This window comes from Megascapheus bottae, chromosome 25 (assembly GCF_031878675.1).
Source record: "Megascapheus bottae isolate mThoBot1 chromosome 25, mThoBot2.hap1, whole genome shotgun sequence".
Lineage (NCBI taxonomy): Eukaryota > Metazoa > Chordata > Mammalia > Rodentia > Geomyidae > Megascapheus > Megascapheus bottae.
In genome coordinates, this window is record NC_143533.1 from 26,243,918 (window position 1) to 26,269,229 (window position 25,312).

The 25,312-nt window shown below is 43.7% G+C and overlaps 1 protein-coding gene across 1 annotated transcript in view; it reads right to left on the reverse strand.

Annotated features, from left to right (window-relative positions):
• Aven (apoptosis and caspase activation inhibitor) overlaps positions 1 to 25,312 on the reverse strand; it is a 49,419-nt gene that overhangs the window by 9,227 nt on the left and 14,880 nt on the right. The gene's annotated exons all lie outside the window — the stretch shown is intronic.

The following is a 25,312-nucleotide window of genomic DNA, read 5'->3' on the forward strand; positions in this document are numbered from 1 at the left end:
GTTGACAAAGTAACTTACAAACTCATCTCTCTCCAAGTATGTTCCAAGAGTACATAATGACTCAATCTTGTAAACACCAAGGATCCTCAAATCATGATTGGGTTATGTTTTACATACAATTACAAATCATGTGTTGTTATGGACACAGAAACGAGAATGAAATGGTAGCAGTTCTGCTGAATTCAGTAAGAATGCCAAGATCACAGTTACTCGTGTGTTCTTGAAAACTCACCCCTTCATCTCCCTCCCTCTCTCTAAGCTCTTGCCTAGGACTGCAGTTGTAATTGTTCTGTTGGAAATGTGTCCTTGAGACCCCTGGGATCTCCCACAAAGCATATTCATCCCTGAGATCTCAACACCTGGCGTAGAAAGTGAACATAAAGTCTAAAATACAACATTGAAGTAGTGGTAATAAGCTGTATCCAAATTTTATAGACATATACATATATGTATACGTTCTTGTGTGAATCTTAGGTTACAACATGCGCTCCTTTAGGAGGTTGAATAATATGCTACTGAGGGTTTACCTTATATTTTTGGTTTGGCAGTACTGGGTTTTGAACTTAGGGCTTTTATTTTTGCTAGGTTCCCCATTTGAGCCTCCAGCATTGATACTAATCTGTCAGTGGACACTGCAGTTGTCTCCACATTTGCTTACAATGTACAAATTGACTATTCCAAAAACCAAAAGGGTCACTTAAGGATTGAGGCTTGGTCCATACAACAGACAAGTCTGGAAATGACCAGCCAGAAAAGATGGAAGCAGTAGCTGTCCAGAGTGACAGAACTGGGACACGAATCAGGACAATCTCCCCAGGACTGAATCAGGACCATCTCCCCATGACTGAATCAAGACCACCTCCCCATGACTGAATCAAGACCACCTCCCCGTGACTGAAGCAGGACCACCTCCCCGTGACTGAATCAGGACCACCTCCCCGTGACTGAAGCAGGACCACCTCCCCGTGACTGAATCAGGACCACCTCCCCGTGACTGAAGCAGGACCACCTCCCCGTGACTGAAGCAGGACCACCACCCCGTGACTGAATCAGGACCACCTCCCCGTGACTGAAGCAGGACCACCTCCCCGTGACTGAAGCAGGACCACCACCCCGTGACTGAAGCAGGACCACCTCCCCGTGACTGAAGCAGGACCACCTCCCCGTGACTGAAGCAGGACCACCTCCCCGTGACTGAAGCAGGACCACCTCCCCGTGACTGAATCAGGACCACCTCCCCGTGCCTGAATCAGGACCACCTCCCCGTGCCTGAATCAGGACCACCTCCCCGTGCCTGAATCAGGACCACCTCCCCGTGCCTGAATCAGGACCACCTCCCCGTGCCTGAATCAGGACCACCTCCCCGTGACTGAATCAGGACCACCTCCCCGTGCCTGAATCAGGACCACCTCCCCGTGCCTGAATCAGGACCACCTCCCCGTGACTGAATCAGGACCACCTCCCCGTGACTGAATCAGGACCACCTCCCCGTGACTGAATCAGGACCACCTCCCCGTGACTGAAGCAGGACCACCTCCCCGTGACTGAAGCAGGACCACCTCCCCGTGACTGAAGCAGGACCACCTCCCCGTGACTGAAGCAGGACCACCTCCCCGTGACTGAAGCAGGACCACCTCCCCGTGACTGAAGCAGGACCACCTCCCCGTGACTGAAGCAGGACCACCTCCCCGTGACTGAAGCAGGACCACCTCCCCGTGCCTGAAGCAGGACCACCTCCCCGTGCCTGAATCAGGACCACCTCCCCGTGACTGAATCAGGACCACCTCCCCGTGACTGAATCAGGACCACCTCCCCGTGACTGAATCAGGACCACCTCCCCGTGACTGAATCAGGACCACCTCCCCTTGACTGAATCAAGACCACCTCCCCTTGACTGAATCAAGACCACCTCCCCTTGACTGAGGCAGGACCCCTCACTCCTGGCCATGATTTTGCTGAGCTCTGAAGCTGCTACAGACTCATTTCATTATCTAGTACTTTACAAAAAGAACTGCAACGGTCCAGATCACTTGAGATGTGCCCCTCAATGCCTCCACAAGAGCGATTTTGGTTTGGCTTGTGTTGTGCATGCGTGCGTGCGTGTGTGTGTATGCGTGTGTGTATTGGAGTGCTGGGTGTGCATTCTCAGTGTCTGGTTTCATCTAGCTGTTCCACTGTGTGATTTTACAGAACCCTATGTTTCTTAGAAACATATGGCCAAAAAAAATCATATTTCCATATTTGAAAGGCAAGTGATTTTCTTTGCCTACTGTCCTAAAAGATGAGGAAAATTAGGCAATGGATTTAATTCAGAAACAGAGAAAAAAAGTGAACCATACAGAGAAAACACAAAGAACGTGAGCACAGTCAAGTAAACAATGCTGTAAGGTTGGAACTGTCCCAACTCAACCGTAAGGCTCCCTAAGTGCAGGCACGATATCAGCACATGTTCCTAAGAGCTAAGCCATCCTTACACATGGAAGACATTCCTCTCCCCCTAAGTTATCAGAGAAAATGATCTGAAGAGTTAAGGATCAGAGCAATTTTAACTCAGGAGGCTCAGAGCTGAGGATCATGGTTTGAAGCCAGCCCAGGCAGGAAAGCCTGAGACATTTATCTTCAATAAACCACCAAAAAAGCCAGAAGTGGAGCTGTTGCTAAAGTGGTAAGAACGCTACCCCTGAGCAACTCAGCATCAGAGCACAGGGCCTGAGTTCAGGCCCCAAGACTGGCACAGAGAAAACAAAAATTAAGGCTGAAAATACTGTAATCTATCAAACAGATACAATGATAAATTCCTTTGTTTCTTAATGACTAAGAACAAATGCAGTCTTATTTCTCTAGATTATGGTTAAGCCTACTAGACATTTGTTGCTTTGTCACAGAAGTGGTGTCAGATAAAATGGAACGTGCTTGGGGTCCCTCGGTGATCTGTGGGAAGAACATCTTCCCTTTGCTTCTCTGAGATCTGTCAACAGGGAGCTACCCAAGTGTTAGAAAACAGACAAGGTGGGAAGCTGTGAGGGACTATGAACTTTGCCAAACATCTAGTTAAGATGTCTGGTTCAAACCCACCTGCTGGAAAGAAAAAGAAAAAAATAACACAAGACATAGTCACACAAACCCAACAACGTGGGTGGAAGAAACTGGGATGAGGACAGCTGGGCTGGTATCCTCCAAGTGACATGTCCCCAGTGGCATGACAATATACAAAGATCTTCTGCACTTTCCCACTGCAATAGGGCCAACTTCTGCCTTGGACTTTAAAACCCAGTGGGAAAACAAGGACAGCAGACCCAAGAGCCCTTTCTCACGGTACTAGGCAGACACCTAGGGTGGCCAAGGGGGTCAGTCCTGCAGGACACCCTGAGCAGGGTTGGACAGACAGGGGAGGCACCAGGACCACTCCCCCCACCTCACCTGCCCCAGCTTTCCTCACACTCATTGCTCCATGGGTAAAATGGTACACTAATACTTTTGAAGGCATCATGACGGTCAATATTCTCTGTACCAGTGCTTTAGATGACTATGTGCATAGCCATCAACCAGCAGAATTGAGCCTACCTCTGAATCCGAGGAGGAGAAAAGTGGCTCTGCACGACTGGTGCTGGACAAAGAAAAGAAAGTGAGCTTGCAAGGCTGCTGCCCCAGACGCTACAAACAGCTTTCAGAGTTCAACCACAGAAACGAAAAGGGAATTCTCTATCACTATTGCAAATCTAGAATGTTTCAGCAAAAAACCTAAATTTGCACAGAAAGTGGGAAAAAGTCATTATTATAACTATTCTTCCCTACCCTGTTCAAAGACAGATAAAATGTTCACTATCAAATGTCAATTTAATTTTGCTGCTGAAGATAAGCAACAGGTGATACATAGGAGACATCGTGTCCTAAACACACCATGAGTAGACCAGCCTCCTCTTCCAATCCTGAGGGAAGTTAATTCAGAGTCAATGTGAGCGTAATGTAGGAAGAAACCCAACAAAAAGTATACAATACCCGGCTGATGAAACCCATGTATGCAAGGTTCTACTAACCTCATTCCCAATCTTCCCTTCGTAAGCACTACAAGGCAGTCTTTGCTGAGACTCACCAGTGGAGTCCAGTAACTGCCCTGGTATCTGATGTACCAATTAGGAAGCCATTCTGACATGATCCAGGAAGTCTCTCAAACGGCAAGAACAATATCTACAAATGCCTTCCAACCATTTTAACAAGCCATCTTCTGCTATCTCTCTCTGATATTTGTCCTGCTCTTCTAGAAGTGATCTATGTCTCTAGATCAAGATAATTTTATTCAGAGAATAAAAACTTCATTCATAACAGCATTTTGACAACCAATCATGCAAGACAACCAGCAGAGCACTGTTCTGTGAGTCTACAGTGATAAAATCACTCCCAAGGGCAGTGAGGATGAAAACAAGGGGTTGTATATAGGTATATGACACTGTCACCGTGTTCTGTACGATTCATACACATCAGTAGCTGGGGGCTGCTGGCAATCGCTGCAATCCTAGTCTGGGCAGAAGAGTGCACCAAAAAGCCAGAAGTGGATCTGTGTCTCACGTGAAAGAACACGAGCCTTGAGCAAAAAAGCTTAAGAGACGGCACCCAGGCCCTGAATTCAGGCCACTCGACTAACAGCAAGAAAACAAAACAAAACACGCACACGCATGTATATTCTACTGATCCTTAAAGAGAACTTTATTACTGCTACCACTTGAGCTATACCTCCTGTCTAGTTTTTTCTTTCGCCCTCTTCTTTTCTTATTGATTGAGGATGAAGTCTTGCAGACTTCTACTTCAACTGGCTTCCAACTCTAATCCTCAGATCTCATTCTCCCAGGTAGCTAGGTTTACAATCTAAAGCCAAGGGCATCAGGCTCATACTTTATTACACTGGGGATGACTTGTGGAATTAAAACACCTTGTACTACTACTTAAAATATAAAAACACTAAAAGAAAGTCACTGTGGACCCCAAATATAAGATTAGGTTGCTTTAACATGACGTTCATGAAATTCAGAGTGAGATGTAACCTGCTCTAGCTGGAGACTCCCTGAGGCTGAATGAATGGTACCATGATTTTTAAACATTTCCCTTCTTCCCCTGCAGATTCCATATGTGGCTTGCATGTGAAAGAAACCAAAGTTATAACTTCCTGCAGGCACTTTTCTTCTTTCTTTCACAATGGCAACCAATAACAGGCAAGTGAAAACAAGGAGGAAATTACTCAAAGTATGAATACCAAACCATTATCCCTCTTTAAGAGCTCAAGAACCAAAATTCAAATTGTTAAGTCTACTCTTATAGGATTATTCATATGAATACATTTTATGACACAGTTGGTACATTACCATCTAATTAAAGGACCCTTAACTTCCAATAAACCTTCTTACTATGCTGAATATCTTTACTCACTAGTGTTACAAAAAAGCCAGATGATTAATTTTAATTATTTCATCTTTCATCATAAAGAGCTTGGTCACAAGACAAAACACAAACAACAAAACAGAAGGACTAAGACACCCACAAGTGGAGGTCCAGACTTTACCCCATGCCAATGCGTCGTGCCTATTCAAACTGAGCTTAGTATTTTTAAAATAGTATTGCCCTGGGCCCAGGCTGTATCTCAACTAGATAGGGCTTTGAATGTCTCCATCATTAATGAGTGACGAAAGCTGCAGCAGCCAGGCATGGTGGCTCTTGCCTGTCATCCTAGCTACACAGGAGGCTGAGATTTGAGGATCCAGGTTCAAAGCCAACCCAGGCACAAAAGGACCCGAGACTCTTTATCTCCAGTTAACCTCTGGAAAACTGGGAAGTGGAGCTTAGCTCAAGGGTAGGGCGGTGGCCTTGAGCTAAAGAGCTCCCAGAGCTCCCAGGCCAAGTTCAAGCCCCATGACCCCCGCCATCCCCCTCAAAAAAAAAAAAAAAAAAAAGCTGCAGCAGAGGAGCCATTTGCTATCCCTTCTCTAACCAACTATGTGACCTGATCATTGTACATACAGAATGACCCAAAGCACATCGCTTGTCTATAACCAGCATCTGTGGCCTAGGCATTCTAACATACAGAATGAAAAAAATGTTTTTTTTCCAACTACAGGGATGAATCTGTTAACAAACGACAATCTCTCTGCTCCATCTTTACCATAATGGTGAGTCCCTGCAAAGTCCATTTACTTTCTAGCTACACTGAAACCCTAATAAAGGTTCAGTGATATTGGTCTCAGTGAAACTATCTGTCCTTTTTAAAAAGCAGATCGAAAAATCAAAGACAAATTTTCCCAAACTAAACCAGGTGGAATCAAAACATTACATCTTTTATTGACTGTAGATTTTGCAGTCAATTGAAAATCTACCCTTAAATGGCAACCCGGATATGAATCAACAGTAACCTGTCACAGCCACGTTCTTACTGTTTTTATTTTAGTTTGGGGAACTTCACACTTTACATTAGAAATAAAACTGAGCAAGACAAACTACAAAAAGGTTAAATTGCAAGCCAAGAGAAATAAAAAATATAGACAAGTCGGCCAGGAGTTTGACCTAGTGGTAAAGTGCTTGCCTAGCATGCACAAAGACCCAGGTTCGATTCCTCAGTACCACATACATAGAAAAGCCAGAAGTGGTGCTGTGGCTCAAGTGGTAGAGCTCTAGCCTTGAGGAAAAGTCCAAGGACAGTGCTCAGGCCCTGAGATCAAGGCCCAGGACTGGCAAAACAAAACAAAATATATAGAGAGAGAGATAGAGAGATAGAGATATAGAGATAGATAGATAGATAGATAGATAGATAGATAGATAGATAGATAAAGAGAGAGAGACAGATAGATAGATCTACATATAGATCGGTACAGATATAGCCAAGTCTTCTGGTTTGTTTAGGCTTCACGTACATACAAGTGTAGCCGTGCTAGATAACAGGACTGGGAGGGGCCTGCTAGGAGATATTTAGGCCATGAGACGGCCACCCTGATGCATGGATTAATGACCATTTCATGAAGAGGCTGCACCTTGACGCGGAATGAGTTCTCTGGAGGTAGTCTACCTTGCATCTCACACTTTCTCCTGCTCTGCCTTGCTGTAGCACAGCCAGGGGCCTCTCCAGGACACCTTAACTGGAAGGTGCCACGTTGTCTGAATCCTCCCCCAGAATTAGGAGCCAAACAAACTTCTGTATAGTCACCTAGAGTCAGTTACCTTATTATTATAACACAAAGCAGACCAACACCCATGTTATGAAATGACAAAAAACACAAGGAACAAAAAGACTTATGGGACAACCCACTTACACTCAAATCATGACTTAACACCAACTTATATCCACCTAGTACAAGGAAAGTAACATATTGTCATCTGCCTACCCCAGGTTTTCAGCACTTCCTTCTTGACAATAAGTGCTTTTTCTCCCATCTGGCAGTACCAAAAACAATAATAATAGGGCCAGGGTATACTTTGGTGGTTCACCATGCCTATCATCCACAGGGCCTTGGGTTCTACACTCAGCACTACAAACCATGGAAGAAAAAAAATGACAGCCTACCCTAAATCAAAATAAAGGTATCAGGTCCTACAGGGTTACAGAACAAAGTAAACTGTACCAAGTAGTATTTTGAACTGGTTCTGTAACATGTTGATCATTATGACACTGAAGATTTACTACTACATCTCAAGTGAAAACTGTAAGAGAAATGACGAGGCTTTCCTCACTGAACACAAAGTAACTACTGGAAATTACCAGCACCACTAAGTTCAGAGAAGAAAACAGATGATGTCAAGTTCCACGTCGCTGTAATTGCAAGATCACATTTTCTTTATATTAACGCATCCTGTTCCTGCTGTCGACTCACATTTACCACCCTCCTTCAAGCTCTAATTAAAGATGTTTTGTTGACTCACCCCAGGAAGTCTACATAACTTCTATGCTACTAAGGATTTCAGTGGAGTGGTATGTGGTGACATGCTGCTTTTCTTTTATTGATAGTACAGGGTCTCTGGTTTGCTAGTATCCTACTGCTAAGCCCCTTTTTTTGCAAAGGTTATTTTTTTTTTCCTCAAGGCTAGAGCTGTACCACTTCAGCCACAGCACCACATCCGGCTTTTTCTAGGTATGTGGTACTGAGGAACTGAACCCAGGTGTTCATGCATGCTAGGCAGGCTCTCTACCACCAGGCCACACTCCCGGCCTAGCACAGGTTACTTGTGAGATGCGGTCTCACTTCCTGCCTGAGCTCCCTTAAACCACCTATGTCAGGCTTTCTGCTACAGCTAGATTGACAACTTGTACACACGTTGTCCAGCAAGCACAAGGCCCTGGGTTCAGACCTCGACACTACAGGAAGGGGCAGAAATAGGGAGAAGGAGAGAGAGAGAGAGGGAGAGAGAGGGAGAGAGAGGGAGAGAGAGGGAGAGAGAGGGAGAGAGAGGGGGAGAGAGGGAGAGAGGGGGAGAGGGGGAGGGAGAGGGAGAGGGAGAGAGAGAGAGGGAGAGAGAGGGAGAGAGAGAGAGAGAGAGAGAGAGGGGGGGGGGAGAGAGAGAGGGAGAGAGAGGGAGAGAGGGGGAGAGAGAGGGAGAGAGAGGGAGAGAGGGGGAGAGAGAGAGAGGGAGAGAGGGGGAGAGAGAGAGAGGGGGGGGAGAGAGGGGGAGAGGGGGAGAGAGAGAGAGAGAGAGAGAGAGGGAGAGAGAGGGAGAGAGGGGGAGAGAGAGAGAGAGAGAGAGAGAGGGAGAGAGAGGGAGAGAGGGGGAAAGAGAGAGGGAGAGAGAGGGAGAGAGAGGGAGAGAGGGGGAGAGAGGGGGAGAGAGGGGGAGAGAGGGAGAGAGAGGGAGAGAGAGAGAGAGAGAGAGAGAGAGAGAGAGAGAGAGAGAGAGAGAGAGAGAGAGAGAGAGAGAGAGAGAGGAAAGAAGGCGGGTAAGAGAGAGAAAGGGGGAGAAAGAAAAAAAGAAAGAGTCCCACAAATGTGCCCTCAAACCAAATTAATTTTCTCATTGTTAGCCTGCCAAGTACCCAAGATTACAGGCATAAGCCTCAGATCCAGTTGAAGAGAAGGGGTTTATGTTATGTTCATGAATTGTTCTCAATTCTGCTATCCTTTCATGACTCAGACCTTCCCAAAAGCTCCACTGAAGAACTATTTCATCAGAAAACCTGCCCCAAAACTCAAAGTTTACTTTATCTTCTGTTTTACCTTTGAAATACAATGCAAATGTAGATTCAATACCACAATTCATTTATCTTTGAGTGATGGTATGTGGAAAATCTAGAGTTGTAAAATGGCATACCTGCCATGGGAAACACTAGAGAGGTCCAGAAATCCCACACCTGCGCATACACGTAAAGGCCTTGAAAGCTGAGTCTCTAAGCTGCATTTGGACACATGTCTATGGCAAAACTGTTCCCAACATCCAAGATGAAAAGCAACCCAAGTTACCTGGCTGACTGGTGAATAAATAAAATGTGAAATCACAATACAATGGAGTATTACTTCATCTTAAAAGGAAAATAAATCGTGTCATATGTTTCAACATGAACCACAAGAACATGATACCAAATTAAACAAGCCAGGCACAAAGTGACAAACACATTTGCTTCCACTTGTGCAAGGCATCTTTGAAGTAGTCAAATTCATGAAGGTGTAAAAATGGCCCTTGAGGCTGAAGGAGGGAAAAGATTCCACACTAGGAGCAGACTCTACCACTACAGAACTGCAAACCTGAACAATTAAAAAAACTAAGGGTGGCGGGGCAGAGGCTCCCACATGTAAACCTAGCTACTCAGGAGGCTGAGATCTGATGATCCAGGTTTAAAGCCAGCCCTGGCACAAAAGGACCTGACTCATCTCCAATTAACCTCTAGAAAACGGGCAAGTGGGGCTTGACTCAAGGGTAGGGCGGGAGCCTTGAGCTGAAGAGCTCAGGGGTCAGTGCCCAGGCTGAGTTCAAGCCCCATGACCCACCAAAAAACCAAACAGACAAAAAAAAAAAAAAAAAAAAAAAAAAAAAAAAACCCTAAGGGTTTAACACAACAGAGCTATTTACACTTAACATGGTCATGATAAATTTTATTTTAACCACAATATTCAAATAATGGTTTAAATTACTTCTTTTGTCTCAAATCTTCAAGCTGACAAGAACTTACTGTCCTAAATAATGGCACAGTGGTTAATATATATATATATATCATATATTTATGATAGATAGATATATGATGACCCAAGAATCTGGTAACATAGGAATTATGGGGAAGCTGCTCTTCTCTATTTCCAATCTCACCTCTGGCTCTCATTATTCATGGATTACTGTTAAAGGCTTCCTACCTGGCCTCCCTTCCCCAGGCCTGAAGGCCCCAGATCTTCCTGACACTCAGATTAAAACCTTTTAAATTCCAGGGGCCAGGAGTTTGGCCTAGTGGTAGAGTGTTTGCCTAGCATGCATGAAGACCCGGGTTCGATTCCTCAGTACCACATACATAGAATAAAAAAGAAGTGGTGCTGTGGCTCAAGTGGTAGAGTTCTAGCCTTGAGAAAGCCCAAGAACAGTGCTCAGGACCTAAGTTCAAACTCCAGGACTAGCCAAAAAAAACTTTCTAAATTCCAAAACTCATCTTGGCTCTCCCCAGCTAATAACACCTTCAGTGGCTCGGGAAGCCTTCAGGATTTCAAGCATGGCACATGAGACTTCATGCTTCTGTCCCTGTACAATACAGTTGTAGAAAAACATACTTTTAGCTGAGCACTGGTAACTCACACCTGTAATCCTAGCTACTCAAGAGGCTAAGATCTGAGAATCATAGTTTGAAACCAGGAAGGACAACAGAGTCCAAGGGACTCTTAGCTACAACAATTATTCAGAAAAAGCCAGAAATGGTACTGTAGCTCAAAAGGTGAGCACTGGCTTTGAGCACAAGGAGGCTCAGAGACAGTGCCCAGGCCTTAATTCAAGCCTCAGAATTGGTGGAGAGACAAAAAGAAAAAAAAAAATGTACATTTAGAGTTTTAAGCTTAGAGGAAACACTGCAAGACCAATAAAAAGAGCACTGGTCCCTTTCACCCAAATCCTCACCAAATCTTAATAACTTCCATGAGAGCCTGAGTTGTGTATTTCATTCACCGTGTCTAGCATATAATTATATGCAGTAAATTCAAGGAAGTAAGGAGGAAATAGTGAAGGGCCCAATTTCTGCTTATCCTACATGGACAGAATTCCATCATAATCTGTACACTCTCGAATTCTTAAATAACAATTAAGAACCCTTTGCTAATTTTTTTCTTTTGGGGGGAGGTGGGGATTCATTGTGGGGCTTGAACTCTGGGCCTGGGCATTATCCCTGAGCTCTTCAGCTCAAGGCTGAGCCACAGCACCACTTCCAGTTTTCTGGTGGTTAATTGGAGATAAGAGTCTCATGGACTTTTGTGCCCAGACTGGCTTTGTACAATGATCCTCAGATCTCAGTCTCCTGAATAGCTAGGATTGCAGGTGTGCCACCGGCATCCACCATGCTGAAGTTTTCTTTGTGATCTGAAACAAGGTCTTGCTATGCAGCTCACTCAGGCAAACCCACAATCCTTCTCCCTTGGTACCTTTAGTCAAACAAGCCAAGATATCTTCAAAGCTAAGTCCACTGCACACTGTAATAACTCCTGTAGCCCCCATAATAAGTAAGGATGCTTTTATTACTAGGCTACTTCCAACTGGGAGGGAAAATGCAGCTAAAAAAGGCCAATAAAAAAAGGTAGAAGAAAGTGGTAGGCCCACTTCCTGTGTTCTATAAGCATGTCTAATAGCACATTATGACATATATAAGGACAATGCACAGCTACAGGAAATTATTTAGGAAAGATCCTGACTTGAGTACAAGAGGAATATTTGGTAGTCTCCAAGTTAGAAAGAAAAGTATTTTTACAGAGAAGGATTATCATTTCTTTCAAGAAATCATCTGTAAAGCTAGATAAGACCAAGCCAAACATTAATTTCCTAAACACCTACCCCACATAATTCAGCATCTCCACCAAGGAAGTACAACAACACAGCTCAAATCCATTCAATTTTGAAAGCAAGATCTCTTGATCATTTGGGGTTTACATAACTGCAATGAATGAAAATCTCCGGCTTGGCTTTAGAAGTCTTTAACAGAAAGCAACCATTTAGATAATGGTAGCTCACAAATGTGAGCTAATTTTCAATTACCAAAATAAGTCTATTATCTACCAATGAAAGAAGGGAGGGAGGGAGAGAAAGAGGAAGGACACTCACAGCGCACAAGTCTGTAGTCCCAGCTATTTGTAGGGTGAGGCAGGGGAATCATTTGAGCTAGTTTAGGGCCAATATGGACCACCTTTTTTTTTTTAATTGGAAGATTTTATTGGGCCAGGAGTTTGGCCTAGTGGTAGAGTGCTTGCCTAGCATGCACGAAGACCCAGGTTCGATTCCTCTGTGTCACAAACATAGAAAAAAAGCCAAAAGTGGTGCTGAGGCTCAAGTGGTAGAGCTCTAGTCTTGAGAAAGTCCGAGGACAGTGCTCAGGCCCTGAGCTCAAGCCCATGACTGGCAAAAAAAAAAAAAAAAATTTTCATTAACACTGATTTTTATATCATATTTCAAATGTCATTTTAACAAAACAAGTATTCAAGAAGGTAATCTCTAAATGCAATCACTGGCACATAGATTTCACAACATAATTAAAATTAAGCTGAGACTTTTTATGTCAGATACATATCAATCTATAAAATATACATTATGTCTATAGAGTATATAGCCCATCATAGATTATTATGTCTATGTAGTTATGTTTATATCCCCAAGACCATGTCCATAACCTTGGGTACCCAAATGTTGAGTCATCGCTCTGATACTGTTTGGATCTCTATCCACTGATCAAGGAGACCTTTTGTTCCTTGACTTATCTCTTGGTCTTGACTTACTCAACATGATTTGCTCTAGTTTCACCCACTTCCCAGCGAATGCCATTATTTTGTTTGTTGGCTATGTAGAATTCCATGGTATACATGTCCCACATTTTTTTTATCCAGTGATTTGTAGTGGGGCATCTGGGTTGTTTCCATCCCCTGGCTATTGTGAATAGTGCAGAGATGAACATGGCTGAGCAAGTGTCCTTATCATATCCTGGGTTATGATGCTCAGGGTAGATGTCCAGGAGTATGGACAGTATGGCAGGATTGTAGGGAAGGTCTATTTTTAGTTTTTTAAGAAACCTCCACGCTGCCTTCCAGAGTGGCTGTACTAGTTTATGTTCCCACCAGCAGCGCAGTAAGGTTTCTCTTTTGCCACATCCCTGTCAGCATTTGTCATTAGGACAACATATTTTTTAATTGTGGAAAGAAAAAAATTCACTGTAGGTTTCATTAGAGAAGACAGCAATATAGCTTAGAGAATAATTCCAGGACTATTAGAAGATAACTCATGACTGCCCATAATTGGTAACACCTATAGTATTTATTTTTGATTAATTGATTGCTAGTCCTGGGCCTTAATTCAAGGCCTAAGCTCTGTCCCTGGGCTTTCTCAAGGCTAGAGCTCTACCCTTGAGCCACAGCACCACTTCTGGCTTTTTCTAAGTATGTGGTACTGTGGAATCGAACCTGGATCTTTGTGCATGCTAGGCAAGCACTCTACCACTAGGCCAAACTCCCAGCACACCTAAAGTATTTACTGACTACAACCAAATGTGAAATTAAGGCTCATTCACTGCCATTTCAGTATATCTTCTCTTTGAGCAAGGCATCAGCACATTCAATGGCAAAAAAAAAAAAAAAAATTACAATGGTCTCTGAAATGATAAGAAGTTGCAGAAATAATGAAAAAGTATTAACTTTCAAAAAACAAAAGCAAAAAACATGGTTTCCAGCTGGGCGCTGCTGGCTCACACCTGTAATCCTAGTTACTCAGAAGGCTGAGATCTGAGGATCACAGCTCAAAGCCAGCCCAGGCACTAAAGTCCATGAGACTCTTAGCTCCAATTAATGACCAGAAAACCAGAAGTGGTGCTGTGGGTCAAGTGGTAGAATAATAGTCCTGAGCCGAAGAGCTCAGAGACAGTGCTCAAACCCAATTTCAAGCCCCATGAACAGAGGGAAAACAACAACAACAACAAAAAATAGCTCCCTAAACAACATAAAGGGGAAAGTACAAATTAAACATGCATTCCTTTGAACAAAACAATTCTACCTAAATCTCTGAGATAGTTGAGCTGAAAATGCCAGCCAATCAATATACAGGAAGACACCTACATATATCTAAAACCACCAGGTTTAGCATGTCTCCTGTCTGCAAGAGGTTAAATTAATCAATCATTCAATCACTCAAATTCCAGGACACATATAGATCCCTAAGCATTCCAGTATTTGTGTTAGAAAAATGAGATTTTTCCCATCGATTTCTAGCCCCACAAATTCAACTCTTAACTGGAATAACTAATACCTGAACTATCAATATCAACATTTCTCAGTCAGTAGATTCTTACAATCTATAGACCCACTGAAAGAGGACCCAGTGATCCTCCTCTTCTCACAGCTTTGCACTGAAGTAAACATAAGCACCTTGAACAAGTAATATCTATACAAGAACTCATCTTGAACAGGTACGACCTATACATGAGCTCACCCTAAAATGTACTATCTGTACTAGTACTCACCTTGAGAAGAGACTACCTGAGCATGAATTTACCTTGAGCAGAAGTTACCAGTACAAACTCATCTTGAAGAGAAAAACTTCCTCTGAACAGAGGCTATTGTACATGAATTTACCCAGAACAGAGACTGACCGTACACAAACACAATTCAGAATACTAAGCCTCTTTCCAGACACCAGAAGACTAATTATTCACTGTCTTTTCATATTGTTTATTAAGTAGAAACCACATAGATTCATAGGCATATAGGCATATCTATACTGCTTAATATTCAAATTTCTCTACTGGGGGTCTGTTTCCCTTACAAGTTAGCTCAGTGACTTGATGGGATTGATGAAATATTTGGGGGGAAGGGAGCACTTAGAACAAATTCTGGAAGTTTAAAAAATGAGAAGTTTTAAAAAATCAAGTTAACATTTTTGCTTGAACATATAATTATAGTCTGTTCAGATGTAGGATAACAAGATCTCATTCAGTGCCTGCTGTCCTACGTGACCTAATAATGGCATGAAGGTATAATTAACAACATACAATACTTAATTAAAGCCATGGTGTACCATGTAGCCTGCAGCAAAAGACATCTGAAGCAGTGATCTACTCTAGCCTTTTGCCTGATTTTAAAGAATGGTATGAGGGCCAGGAGTTTGGCCTAGTGGTAGAGTGCTTGCTTAGCATGCACAAAGACCCGGGTTTGATTCCTGGGTACCACATACATAGAAAAAAGCTGGAAGTGGTGTTGAGGCTGAGGTGGTAGAGCTCTAGCCTTGAGAACTCCCAAGGACAGTGGTCAGTCCCTGGCCAAAAAAAAAAAAAAAAGAATGTTATGAATTCTACCAATTCTGAGAGTAAAATGAGAAATCAATCAGAAGTACTGAGGGGACAAGAAATAGGGAAGGGCAGAACTTGAACAAATACTACAAGTGTTCTTCTGGGAGGGAGACTCCAGAATGGCCTGCACACTGTTATAATAAACAGGGACACAACATACCTGTCTCCTGTCCCAGGAGAAGTGACAAACTTCAACAAGCAGCAAAACCAGCAATCAGAGAGATGCATTTTGTTCGACCAGTGTCTACCAATATATGCACCTAAACTTAAATACAAGATAAACTGGTAGCATTATCTTTGGACTATAGTTTATTCAATGTGCTAAGTTTTCATTTAACTTAAAACCCTATTGTAATGGGTTCAAGCGTGACACAGCCTTTCACAGAGACTCTGCTGCCCAACCTCACCGAGTAGCCGGCTGCCCTTCCTTGCTGCTGTCAACACACACTCAGGCTCCAATACACCATCCTCCCTCTTCCAACACCTGGACTTCCACACTGGACTTCCACCTTAGCCAAGCGTCTCAGACTTTCTTATCTGCCAGTCTACGCGTGGAAGGTACGAAGACCTGAGGTTTGACTTGCTGAGCATCTTTTCAGCAAAACTCCATCTCAGTTTTCATGGCCAGTGTGCCAGTGTGCACACAGCCTCTGCCCACTTTTAACAAGGTTAGCAAAAGTTACCATCTATGTACAAGAGACATCAGTTCCCGGTGAGGAGTTTCAATCAGCCTTGCCCACCTATCCATCCAATCACACACATAGTCATTTGGCTTTTGGCCTTGGTTGGGTGGTGGAGGGAGTGGAGAGGAGATATTCTCATGCAAAAACTTATAACCTTTTTTTGTCAGTTCTGGGGCTTCAACTCAGGGCCTGGGCACTTACCCTGAACCATTTTGTGCTTGAGGCTAGTGCTATACCACCTGAGCCATAGCACCACTTCCAGCTTTTTCTAAGTAGTTCGCTGGAGTTGAGTCTCTCGGGCCCTACTTGGCCCAGCTGGCTATGAACCACAATCCTCACATCTCAGACTCCTGAGTAGCTAGGATTACAGGCGTGAGCCACCAGCATCTGGCTACCTTTAGCTTTTACGTAATCACACTGAATAGAATTGTGTGGTTTCTGGATTATGTGTCATATTTACGATCCCTTCCTACTTTGTCTTTAGAAATCTGTCCCTGGGACCGGGAGTTTGGCCTAGCAGTTAAAGTGCTTGCCTAGCATGCATGAAGACCCGGGTTCGATTCCTCAGTACCACATACATAGAAAAAAGCCGGAAGTGGTGCTGAGGCTCAAGTGGTAGAGCTCTAGCCTTGAGAAAGTCCAAGGACAGCGCTCAGGCCCTGAGCTCAAGCCCAGTACTGGGAAAAAAAAAAAAAAAGAAAGAAATCTGTCCCTGGTGTGCTCTTAGGAGTCGTTTATCTCACATTAAACCCATGTACGTGCTGCCTCCCCTCCCATCCTACATCCCACCAATTCTCCTCCCTCTTCCCTGGGCAACAGATGCCTGTGCGTGCTACCTACTCCAGTAGTAAAACAGCATTCATCTTACTCAATTCCTCTCTCAATTGCCAGTGATATTGCTGCTTTTGGTAAAATTCCTCCCGTCAGGTGTAGCATTCAGAACCCTCACACCTGACACTGGACTGGTCCCAGTAGATCAAGGTTTCCCTGCTGTCACACATATTCTGGTCTCTAATCCGCCCATGTCCAAGCACCTGATACCTTGTAAACCTGTCTCAGCACTCACGGTCCTCAAAGCACCAAGACAGTCATCCTCCTGTTTCTTCTCTCGCCTCTATAGCTTCTTTTTCCATCGACCTTCCTAATTGATGCTCACATTTCAAAGTAGAGTGCTAAGAGTCCAACTAGACTCTAGTAGTAATCTAATCCAACACTAGGTCCCAGACTACTAAATCAGGAAGGTTAGAAGCCAGCAAACTAGAGAGAATGAGAAGCAGATCTGGGTTCCTCAGCAAATGCTGGAGGAGTTACCTTGAGAACAGCATGGGGTCTGTCCAGGAGAAGCCCTGTTTAGAGGGATCCACAATGCAGAGTATGAAAACTCAGTGTTCAGTACACACATCAAATACACAGAAACACATACCGCAAAGCAGTTAAAGCAAGTCACGGTGAGATTTAACCCAAGATGAAAGGGACAATGAAGCTGATAATGCTGAGTTCCAGCTCCTAATTCTTTATGGATGGTTTGCCTTTGTCCAGAGCCTTGATTTCTTCCTTATAGAAGCAGGAGTCTTGATCAGAAACAGTGGCTTCTTTTAGTCATAAAATACTCAAATAAATGGGGGTGGGGGGGAAGGAAATGGGGACCAAGACATGAGAAAGGGTATCAATGTATATGAATTAATGCACCTTCTATCTGGCAAATATAATGTGACCCTTCTATTAATTACAATAAAAAATATATGAAAAAAATACTCAAAAGCATAGGCACTGAATGTAAAGCCTTTTTCAATATAGGGAAGGATGGCTTTTGGATCTCAAACTTTGAAAGTCGAATCAATGGATAGATGGGATTTTATATGTCATGTCTGGGAATGTGACATTGAATTTTAAAGCTCTGAAAACTGCAGCTGACACAGCCTGCCAGGGTAGCAAGCTGCCACCCTCCCCTAGTTGTCATGGCAACTGCAACACTTGAGTTAAGAGGCAGAGCGAATGGCTGAGACTGAGAGATTTTGTTGCCACCTCCATTAAAAATATTAAAACATATTTACGTGCCATCTCAGAACTACATCATTTAGCATAAACAACTTTTGTTAATACTTTGGAATGATTAAAAAATAGACAAGACATAAAAATAAATTTACCTTCCAGAGAGTTCAAAGAACACCTAAAGGAGGCTTGCTGACAAATGGAGCTCCACACACGCCCCTGACCTCTCAGGTTCAACCAGTGATTGCCCTGTGTGTCCTCCTTTACTTTTTCGTGTGTGTGGGGATCGTGGGACTTGAACTCTTCAGCTCAAGGCTACTGCCCCACCCCTGAGTCACAGCCCCACTTTCTGTTTTCTGGTGATTAATTGGAGGTAAGAGTCTCACAGACCTTTCTGCCAGTCCTGGGGGTTGAACTCAGGGCCTGGGCATTGTCCTTAGACACTTTTTGCTCAAGGCTGGTGGTCTGCCACTTGAGCCACAGTGTCATTTCCAGCTTTTTTCTGTGTATGTGGCTCTGAGGAATCAAATCCAGGGCTTCATGCACGCTAGGCGAGCACACTACCACTAGGCTATGCTTCCAGCCCCTCATGGACTTTTTAGTGCCCCAGCTGGCTTTGAACCTTGATCCTCAGATCTCAGCCTCCTGAATAGCTAGGGTTACAGGTGTGAGCCACTGCACTTGGCTCTTCCTTTACTTTTGAGACAGGGTCTCACTAGGTAGCCCAGAATGGTCTTGAGTGGGTCTGCTTGTTTGAATGCAGGGCCTCATACCTGCCAGACAGGCATGGTTTCACTAAGCCTCACCTTCCAGGCTAACCTCCAATTCTTAATCCTCTTGTCCCAGCCTCTATAGTACAGAGACGAGAGGCATGCCTGTCACTCATGCACCTCCTGTGAGTCTCTCGGTGATGGCATGGTTCCCACCCATGCTCATCTGACTCCAGCCAGCTACCTGTGACAAAGTTCATCCCTCAGCCATCTTCATACAGCAGTATGGAGAACGATACATATGTTGAGGCATTATGCAGCTTCATGAAGACCGAATCACAAATCCTATCAAATTATAAATCTTGCCAGATTATGTGGTGACTCATACACATCAGCCAAGATTGGAAGGATTGTGATTTGAGGCCAGCCTGGCCAAGAGTTCTCAATTATGGGTTGCAAGTGTGGCCTGGTGGTAGAGTGCTTGCCTCGCATGCTCAAAGAGCCAGGTTCGATTCCTCAGTACCACAACATACATAGAAAAAAGAAGCTGGGAGTGGTGCTGTGGCTCAAGCAGTAGGGCTCTAGCCTTGAGAAAGTCCAAGGACAGTGATCAGACTCTGAGCCCAAGCCCAGGACTGGCAAAAAAAAAAAGATTAAAAAATAACTGAAGCTAAAAGTGCTGCAAGGCTGGGCGCAGTGGCTCACGCCTGTAATCCTAGCTACTAAGGAGGCTGAGATCTGAGGATCAAGGTTCAAAGCCAACCCGGGCACTAAAGACTGTGAAACTCTTATCTCCAATTAACATTAGAAAACCGGAAGTGGGGCTGTGGCTCCAGGGGTAGGGTGGTAGTCTTGGGCTGAAGAACTCAGGTACAGTGCCCAGAGTTGAAGCTCTATTCCACGACCTACTAAAAAAAAGGCGGGGGGGGAGGGGAGCTACAAGGGAAGTGGCACTGTGGCTCCAAATAATAGAGTGCTAGTCTTGAGCAAAAAAAGGTCAAGGACCACATCCAGACCCTCAGTTCAAGCCCTTGACCAAGAAGGGGGAAGAGAGTGGGAGGGAGAGAGACTATTTTTAGGAGTGCTGGTAGCTCATGCTTGTAATCCTAACTACTCAGGAGACTGAACCCTAAGCTAGCTTAGGGATGAAAGACTGTGAGACTCTAATCGCCAATTAACCAGAAAACTGGAAGTGGTGCAGTGGCTCAAAGTGGTAGAGCGCTAGCCTTGAGCAAAGAAAACAGCTCAGGAACAGCACCCAGGTCTGGAGTTCAAGCCCCACAACCAACAACAACAACAAAAAAGTTTGCCATGTTGCTTCCTGGCCTATTGCAAGGCAAGACCAAGTGTCAGAAGCACACGGCAGAGTACAGTCACTGACCTCACAGCCCCAAACAGCAGGGGTCGGGGAGAGAGGAGTCATCGGCCTGCACTTCTGCATGCTCCCACTGGCCCACAGCTTTGTCACATCCCAACAGCATATCCCTTGGCCACGCCTCTCTATAGCATGCAGAATGCAGTACACACACACACACACACACACACACACACACACACGCACGCACACACGAGGGTAGAGGGGAGGGACGGAGGGCGGGAGGGAAAGACATGTTTCAAGCCACATTCCATATGGAGAGATTGACTTATCAATTTCTTTCCACCCTCCCTGGAATACTTGCCAAAGGAAAAGTTATGGCAGGTATGTATATGTAGTGAGACAAGAAAAATAGTGACATCAGGCACTAGTGGCTCGTGTCTATAATCTTAAGTATTCAGGAGGCCAAGATCTGAGGCTTGTGGTTCAAAGCCAGCGCAGGCAGGAAAGTCCATGAGACTCTTATCTCCAATCAACCCCCAGAGAATTAGAAGTGGTGCTATGGCTCCAAGTTGTAGAGCTCTAGCCTTGAGCAAAATGGCGAGGTTAGAGACATCATTCAAACCAAGGCAAAGATCCATGCTGTGAGATTAGCATCATCATTCTTACCAAGGAAGATCCATCAAACCAAGGAAGAGATCCATGCAGTGGCTTACGCCTGTAACTCTAGTTACTTAGACATAGCACAGTTCTGAGAACTGGAACACAACACGATTCAATACATCTTAGCGAGAAATTCCGATGATCAACCTTCCTGAAATGCCTCCACTCCACTTCCTGAAGTACAGCTACCTAACTGGGTCTTCTGCAGTGTGCCCAGGAGACCTCTAGTGCTTGTCTGTGGTTCCTTGCAAGTCTTAAAAGCTGAAGGCCAAATAGACAGGAGGAATAGGCATGTGGACCAGGAAAACAACTAAACATTACAACAGAGGAAACCACTGAAGAAAGTCAACATGAAAGCATTTTCTGAAAGTCTTTCTGCAAGATAGAAATGCAATCAATTTACCCAAGTGTGATACATAGGGAGAAAGCAATTGTCTCCTAATGATCAACTTCATTATGTGTGTGTGTGTGTGTGTGTGTGTGTGTGTGTGTGTGTGTGTGTGTGTGTATACCACACAAGCTAGGCATAGTGGCTCATGCTTGTCATCCTAACTACTCAGTAGCCTGAGATCTGAGGATCACGGTTCAAAGGCAGCCCAAGCACCAAAGATGGTGAGACTCTCATCTCCAATTAACCACTAGAAGGCCGAAAGTGGTACTGTGGCTCAAGTGGCATGTTGATAGCTTTGAGCTCAAGTGCTCTGGGACAGTGTAAAAGCCCAGAGTTCAAGCCCCACGACCAAAAAAAAAAAAAAAAAAAAAAAGTACAACACATGTCCAAAAATTTAATCAACATTATTATCACTATGAAATACAACGTTTGATAGGCCACAAAGGAATAAAATGCATAGTTTTGGAAAGAAGATTTATAAACTCAAATCCTAGAAGACAGGAAGATACTATGCAGTCAATTCTCAAGGGCAGCCATTCTCATCAAAAGATGGCCGTTCTCCTGTCCACTCACTGTTAGTTGTACTGGAGGAGAGCTACTCTTACAAACCCTACTGGATTCACATAGTTCAACATCTTCCTGCCTGAGCAAACCCTGAACTTAGTAAAGAATCCAGGTTTGTTCTCTACACATAAGGTGTTAAAATTAAAACAGCAACTTCAGCAAATGATCAGTACATATGTAATAAATGCACACATACTTTGTTTGACAAGATTAAAAAAACAAGGCATAATTTGGGCCCATACAAAAATATGATATGGAGAGCTGTGTGCAGTGGCTCACACCTGTCGTCCTAGCTACTCAGGAGGCTGAGATCTGAGGATCAAGGTTCAAAGCCAGCCCTGGGCACAAAAGGACCTGTGACTCTTATCTCTAATTAACCTCTAGAAAATGGGAAGTGGGGCTTGACCCAAGGGTAGGCTGGTAGCCTGGTGCTGAAGAGCTCAGAGATAGTGCCCAGGCAGAGATCAAGCCCCATGACCTGCCCCCCCCCCAAAAAAAAAGTGATATGGAGTATGGAGTGCAGTGGGAAAGATGAGAGAGAACAATGGCAGGGGTGACATTGATTAAGATACCTATACACTTAAGTAGGTTCATAGACTTGAGACCCTTCCTACAACTATTTGAAGATAACTTGTTGAAGTCACACAAAGTTACCACAATTCTCGAGCACTCCTGCCAACAGCTCCCCTCTACCCAGCCAGTCAGGAGAGTTAAGTGGGAGGAGAGGCAGAACCAGAGGGTGTGGCACACAGTGGTTTCAGGATCTCACTGCCTTCCTGCAAAAGATAAGTGGACAATCAAATATTTGTTTTACCAGAAAAGCTGCTTGTTTAGAAAAATGTAAATTAGTAGGGAAAAATACTTAACATAAAAATTGGGAGTTTAGCCTAGTGGTAGAGTGTTTGCCTAGCATGCACGAAGACCTGGGTTCAATTCCTCAGTACCACATACATAGAAAAGCCAGAAGTTGTGCTTGGCTCAAGTAGTAGAGTACTAGCCTTGAGGAAAGCCCAAGAACAGTGCTCAGGCCCTGAGTTCTAGCACCAGGAATGGCCAAAAAAAAAAAAAAAAAAAAAGGAGGAGGGGAAATTATATCTATAATGTCAGAGACACTGGTCCTCATATCCAGCCCCATTTGATAGACAATCACTCATCTTACTGTATTTCATTTATTTTCTATATTGGCTTAGCTTTTTTGGCTCAAGACTGATGTTCTGCCTACCACTTGAGCCACATTTCCACTCTGGCTTTTTTTAAAAACTAGTTAACTGAAGTAAAAGTCTCTCACATTTGTCTGCCTAGGCTAGCTTTGAACCATAGACCTCAGATGTCCGCCTCCTCAATAGTTAGCAATTACAGATGTGAGTCATCAGTGCACTTGTTCATTTTAGATCTTGACAGAATTATCTGCTATAAAGTTAAGAGTGGTTGAGAATATGAAACAGTTTTTAAAAATGCTCTACTGTGTTTGCTAAAAGTAAATGAGTACATGTCATTACTCAGCAATACAAGAAGCAATCTGAATCTGATTGTATTTGCCCAGACCACAAGAGCCCAGAAACTCAGGGTAAAATTAAGCTGGGGAGACCACGCCAAGAAAAACGAATGGAGAGCAACCAATCAATCCAACGGCCAATCATGACATGAATCCGTTCTGATATTATACAGGCACTGTTAAGCGGGAAAAGTTTCATGAAAATATTGGCAAAACAGGTTCTCTCCTGTATTCATAGTACAGACCTGAATAGAAGGCAACTATGAACTAAGACTTCTTTCTCACATGTGATCATGAGTCAGTTTAGAAATCGCTGGTGTATAAATTTCTAATGCCTAAAACTGGTAGAATGCACACATTGAATTCTCACTGGGGAGGGGGGGAACACTACAGGAAAAAAAGAAACTTCTGAGATACAAGAGATTGAAAATGGACTGTCAATGTGATAATGACAAGGTATGCATGGAAAAAAAAAAAAAGGCTCACAAATTTGGAGAATAGAAACAAAGGCAGTGTGAGAATACTCAAAGGCAGAAAATTCACCTGTTCTTAAATACACAAGTAAAATGAAGGCTGTGTGAGAATACTACAACAAAGGCAAAAAAATTCACCTGTTTTTATTTTATTTTTTGCCAGTCATGGGGCTTGAACTCAGGGCCTGAGCACTGTCCTTGGATTTTTCTCAAGGCTAGAGCTCTACCACTTTAGCCACAGCACCACTTCCAGCTTTTTTCTATGTATATGGTACCGAGGAATCGAACCCAGGCCTCCGTGCATGCTAGGCAAGAACTCTACCACTAGACAAAACTCCCAGCCCCTCATCTGTTTTCAAAACATATATACAAAAGAAAAGAAATGAAGGATGCATGAGAATACTTCAACAAAGACAAAAAAAAAATCCTATGAAATGTTGAATCTGGATAATAGATCTGTGAGGGTCTCTGTGTTGCTTTTCACAGATTTGAGTGTTGAATTTTTCATAATAATTTAAAGCACCATATTTGCCTAAAGAACTCTAGTGGCAAATGTCCTTGCCAGATTTAAAACCCTGAAGTACATAAAAAATTATGAAATTGACATTTTCAGATGTTTTTATACAACTAATCAGAATTCCATCTCATTTTTAAAAAATTACAAGCCCACTCGGTTGGGCTCCGCTTGCTTGCTTTCGCTCTCTGTCGCTTGTTGCAGTCTCCTCTCTGTCACTTCCGGCTTGGTTGTGTCTCGTCTCTGCCACTTCCGGCTTGGTTGTGTATGTGGGATACCGAGGAATCGAACCCGGGTCTTTGTGCATGCTAGGCAAGCACTTTAACCGCTAGGCCAAACTCCCGGGCCCCGACTGTTAACATTTTATCAAATGATGATTCATAAGGTTTTATTCCAAAACATCAAAATACATGTGCCAAAAATACATAAAAAAACAGGTCTGCGTTTCATAAAAAGAAAGACACTCCCAATCATAAATCTGCAAAACTCATAGTATATTTTTGCCCTCTTAGACTTAAAAATTATTTTCCTACATGATGAAGAAAAAAATACTCAGCAAAATTTCTACAGTGGCTAAGCTTTAACACATAACTAAGAAAACAAAATGAAACAAACAAACAAAAAAAAAAAACACCAAAAACCCCCCCAAGCCTCTAGAAGAGTCCAATAGGGAAAAATGAACATTTTGAAACCTTATTCCAACCCCTTCTGCACTAAGCTCACTTTCCCCTCCCTCTCCAAAACAATACGTCACTTTAACTGTCTATCAAAATAACCCCTGCCCATTCTACCTGCTCACATAAAAGCTGCAGCTTTTCCTGAATCCACTGGTGACAAGCTGCTCAGGACGCACCTACCAAAACCAGTGTGCTCGTCTGCTTCTCTCTTCCTTTCTTGCAGGGCACACTGCTGTCCATCAGGAAAAGTAATTAATGGGTTTGTTGTGTATGAAAGAGAGCATCCTGGCATCAGTGTTCTGCCTGGCCTGAATAGCTCCTATCAGCTCTTCATTCATGCCATGTATCCTAACTGTCCAGAGA